Below are 5335 nucleotides of genomic sequence, written 5' to 3'. Positions count from 1 at the left end.
TTCATTTGGATACAAAACTAATAGTTGACATGTAAACTGAAGAGAAAAGATCAACAAAATTTGTTTACGATTTGAGAACTAACTTAGATCTTACACTGAATAACATTCAAAGCTGATTGTATCTTCCACATCCTGGTTTCATGGTTACCAAACTGACCCTGGATTGAAGATTATTTATAATGATTGTAATTATAATTCTTGTCTATAGATATATACTGCTGTTAGACATATATTATTAGTAGATATTTAGAATATTTAGAATAGAGTCTCACCAAGATAGAGGCCTTGTCAAGCCACTAAAGGGGGGAAATGATGCCTTAGGTTTTAACTTTTATATTTTTCAAATTTCTGTACTGCTTAGTGTGTAACTGAAGTTTCTTGTAGCCTGTTAATTTCTGCTCTCTCATGCTAGGTAGACATAACAAAGCCTCTCTGGGCCTGCTCTCCAAGGACACTCAGACCATCCTAGGCCCAAAAAGCATAAAACAAAAGCCTTTGAGAGGGGGGCAAGTGGAGGGGTATTACATCATTAAACTGAAGCTTTAATTGGAGAATTAACCCTGCTATGCAAATGAACCAAATCTATAAAAGTGTGAAGAACTCATGACCTGTCGTCCCTCTTGGGGTCCATCTTGGCAATAGCCTCTGGCTCCCCAGGGGATACCTTTGAAGGCCTTTCAAATAAATGCCTACTTTTATTCCCTTACTCCTGTCTAGTCTCTGTTTCTAGGAGGCCTCTTAAGGCATCACCTCTGAGGGGGGTTGAGCCACCTCAGAAGTTGTTGGGACAGAAGCGTGTCTCCTCTTGGCACCGTGATTGCCCATGATACACTGGATGTTCAAAGGAAACATCCTCTCAACACATCTCACAACCAGCACGACATGGAGTAAGTGGGTAGCATTGATTACACAATGAGCCTGAATGGGAAAACCCAATTTCCCAGGAAGCCTGGAAGAGATTAGGGACTGGCCAGAAGGCAGAGATTTTGGAGCATTGCCTGGGAAGGTGACTTGTGCCCAAGAAGCACCACCATATAACAAGTTACCAGAAAACAAAAGAGGCTTTGCTCTATTTGCTGATGGAGCTTGCCAAGGGATAGGAAACCATCAGAGGTGGAAAGCTGATGTGTGGAATCCCATGCAACGTTGAGGCTGCTGAAGGGGAAGGCGAGTCAATCCAATTTGCAGAAGTGAAAGCCATCCAACTAGCCCTAGAGACTGCTGAACAAGAAAAGTGGCCTGTCCTCTAGCTCTACACTGACTTCTGGATGGTGGCTAATGCCCTATGGGCGTGGCTTCAGCAATGGAAGAAGAGCAAATGACAAAGCAGTGGTAAACCCATCTGGGCTGCTGCATTGTGTCAGGACATCACTGCACAGGTAGAAAATATGACTGTGAAGGTACGTCATGTAGGTGTTCATGTGCCCCAAAATCGTGCCACTGAAGAACATCAAAACAATGAACAGGTAGATAAGGCTGCTAAGATTGGAATAGCTCAGGTAGACTTAGACTGGGAGAGAAAGTGTGAGCTATTTATAGCCTGATGGGCCCATGGAACATCAGGACATCTAGGGAGGGATGCAACACACAGATGGACTTGTGATTGAGAGGTGGACCTTACCATGGAGGCTATCGCACAGGTTATTCACAAATGTGAAACATGCTGCTTCTCCTGTCTTGACCACTTATCCCGATGGAATAGAGACCAAGTCATGGATCTGGAGGGATGGAGGAAGCCCATGAAATGGGAAAATAATATCTCTCTGTGAAAGGATGGGGGATGGTAGTTAATGGAAATGTATGTCTGGTATAAAGATGGTTTAAGAATGTAGTTGAAGTTGTATGTGTGGGTAAGAAGGGATTCCAGTAATGAGAAATAAATAGAATGGAACAGTTGGAAGATATATAAATTATGTGGGATCTGAATACAACGCAAATGGCATGAAATAAGGGGTGGAGATTGTATTGGGCCTGGCTGAGCTGCAGGTCATTTTCCCATAGCAGCCCTCCCAGTGCTGTGCTTTGCATTGGTAGCTGGAAAGGTACTGATAACATACCAGTCTTTTGGCTACTGTTGAACATTGCTGGCACAGCATCAGCGCTGTCCCTCTAACATTCCTCCCCCCACCAAAGGGGATGGGAGTAGGCAAGATCCTGTGAGGGGACACAGCCAGGACAGCTGACCCAAATTAACCAAAGGGATATTCCATACCATATGATATCAGTTCAGATATAAAAGCTAAGGGAGGGAGGAACTAGGGGGGCATTCGTTTTTCTACAACATTTGCCTTCTAGAGCAACAGCTATATGTGCTGAAGCCCTGCTTCCCAGGAAGTGTCTGAACATCGCTTGCTGATGGGAAGTAGAGATTAATTTTTTCCCTTTACTTATGCATACACAAACTTTTGCCTTTTTTTGCTTTAGTAAACTGCCTTATCTCAACCTACAAGTTGTTTTCCATCTTATTTTCTCTCCCCAGTCCTGCTGGGGAGTGATAGAGTGCCTTAGTGGGGACCTGGCACCCAGCCAAGGTCAACCCACTACATGTTGCAATGTACATTCAGTCCAATTCATTACTTGTGGAAGATTTTGATCAGCTTGAAACTGCTCTTTTTCTGTCCAATTGAACAACTTTAAGAATTCAGTATCATATTGTACCATTTGTCTTTTTGACTTTAATATAGTAGGCATCCATTTAGCTTGCAACTGGATATTTTGCCCTACATGGTATCCAGTGTGACTCAATTTATTAATCATGGCCTCAATATCAATGGAATTTACAAATCCTACTCCAGCTCCAACTCCTCCTTGCAAGGTATTATACTAGGCTCGGTTTTGCTGACAATTTAGTAATTTGGGAAAAGTAATGTTAAAATGAATTCTATATTTTCTATACTGATGAGCTACATCCATACAAGTGGCTGGAACCCGATGTAACTGACGAATTGTAACATTGGGATGTCAATGCAAAATTCTTATTTGGTCTCCCCATACTGATCAGTTTTGAATGGGAGTCCCATTAACTTACTGCATCACAGTTCCTTCTTGTACAGGAAAAGGGAGATGATGTGTTCATTTGTGTATCATTGCTATTCATACACTCATAAAATTTGTTTCTATTCTCGGACACTGTCCAAGTGTGCCGGTTTGGCCAAATTTAGAAATATATCCTCTAAGAGAAGGCAGGTTACAACCAGCCCTCTCCCACCAGGTTCAGGAAAAAATGAATTTTCCTCGAAGGAAAGTGAAAGAGATAAAAACTATTTATTTAACAAACACACAGGAAAAGGATATTAATGCTAAATAATGAAACCTCTCGATCTGCTGAGAGAAACCTGGGAAAATTTCAGAGTCCTTCCGTAGTCTCTCTCTCCCCCTCCTTGGAGCTGGGACAGGGTGGTGGGCCCACCTCCAGGGCCAAGGCCTCGGTGGAAGGTCTTCCCAATGTATTCTGATGTTGAAACTGTCCAGCAGAGAAAAGGGAAAAAAAAAAACCCCGAAGTCCCAGGAAAACAAAATTCAACTCTCCGGAGAAAAAGGAGCTGAAAAACTGGCCGAAAGCTGGCTGGAAAGAAAGCAAGCCAGGTGCTTCCCTCCGCTCTCGCTCTCCTGCCTCAGCTGAACACAAAGAGCCGTCTCTATTTCTGTGTGACCATGAACAAGCTGGAAACTGCTTTGAAAAAGTCTTGCTCAGTTTAAAGGCATAGAAAGGCACAAAATTAATTCCTGGGCATAGGGCAGCAATATGGGATACACATCATAAAGTCACCCCAGGACATTCCACCCCTTATCCCATGAAGTTGGCTGTTGCTATGACCCAGCCCTCTGCGGGGCTGGAGCAGTGAGATGCCAATCAATCCCAAGCTGCCTCCCCGTGTTCGGGAAATTTCTCGGTTACTCGGTTGTTCATACACCTCCCGCCTCTCAGTTTCCCCCATTGGTTCTTGTTGAATTGTATCCTCCCCCTGCCTTGTAACGCATTGGTTGTTTTCCCCTTTCCCTGCAGTTTTCAAACCCCCTATAAAACTGAGGGAAAAGCCTCTCGGGGGATCCCAGATTAAGATCATTGCCATGTTCTGGTTGCAAAACTTCTGACAATAAACCTGTTGGAAGCCAGACCAGAATCCCCTCTCTTCCTTTATCTCCAAACTAACGGGAGCCTGTATCATTGGCTCCTGCCATGTGTCCTCTGCAAAAAAGCCAGCTAGCTAGCTCAGCCAGCAGCACTTTTCCTGATGCCGAAGTCGCTTCAGCGACGCACAGAAGTAACGCAGCTGGACTCTCGCTGATCGAGGGCACGCCAGAGCTCATGCCACGAGCACAGAACTGCGTTAGGTTGGCGCTCAATGTGGGGCTCACACAAGTGGATCCCTGCGACATCATGGCTGTCAGTGGACAGCGAGAAGAAGCGACTTTGGAGCTGCCAACGCCTCTCGGTGCAGCTCGTTCTGTTTTAGGAGTGGTGCCTGAGAGAAGGGCTGCTAACTCTGACTGAGTCTGCACTGAACTGACTTCGGAGAGCAGCCGATCTTCGGAGGACTCCACCCGTGTTTTTAGTTTCGGGACCGGACGCCTGTAACTGTGAATTTGTGCTGATTTCTGCTGCACTGAAACTCGTGTGAGTATCCCTGGTCCCTGAGAGTTTTTGTTTCTTTTTTCTTTCTGCGGGTGGTAGGTGGATGTGAGGCTGAGAGAGAGAGATGGGATCAAAACTGTCTCAGCCCCAAAGAGAGGTCTTTCTCCAAGTTGCCAGATTCCTTGAAGTTAGTGGGTTTAAATTTTTAAAGGGTCTGTTAAAACAGTTTGTTCACTGGCTTTTCTTTTACCTTCCTCAAGTGTCTCCTGCAAGTTTAAAATCTCCTGCCTTCTGGCAGGCTGTGGGTGATAACATTACTGATTTTAAGTGAAAAGGAGACACCTCTGGAGAAAAATTATTTCCTCAAGTTCTAGTCCTTCGGGACTTGCATAAAATGGACCGGAAAGTAAGAGGAAAGACCAAACCCCCCCCCGCAGTTCTTCCCATATCTCTCCTTCCTCCCCCTCTGTTCCCCATCCCACTTCCCCTTTGTTGGAAAAACCAAATGGGGTAATATGTCCGAAGGCACAGAGTTGCTACCTTCTCTCTGACCCTTCTTGGTCTTTTCAACCACCCTGTCGAGATAGCCCTTGCCAGGCTGCCTCAACCTCTACCCAAACCCCGTATCCCTCGCCCTCTTCCCCAGTTGTAAGCCCAGAAAACTGTTCTAAATGCCGCTCGCCCGCCCTCCTACCCCCAACGATTTCTTATCCCCGCCTGCAGACAGGACGTCTTCGGGTTCCTCCCACACATTGGGCA

Source organism: Corvus brachyrhynchos, unplaced genomic scaffold (genome assembly GCF_000691975.1).
Source record: "Corvus brachyrhynchos isolate BGI_N302 unplaced genomic scaffold, ASM69197v1 scaffold691, whole genome shotgun sequence".
Taxonomy (NCBI): Eukaryota; Metazoa; Chordata; class Aves; order Passeriformes; family Corvidae; genus Corvus; species Corvus brachyrhynchos.
The sequence above is the reverse complement of the archived record's forward strand: the minus strand, read 5'-3'. Positions refer to the sequence as shown.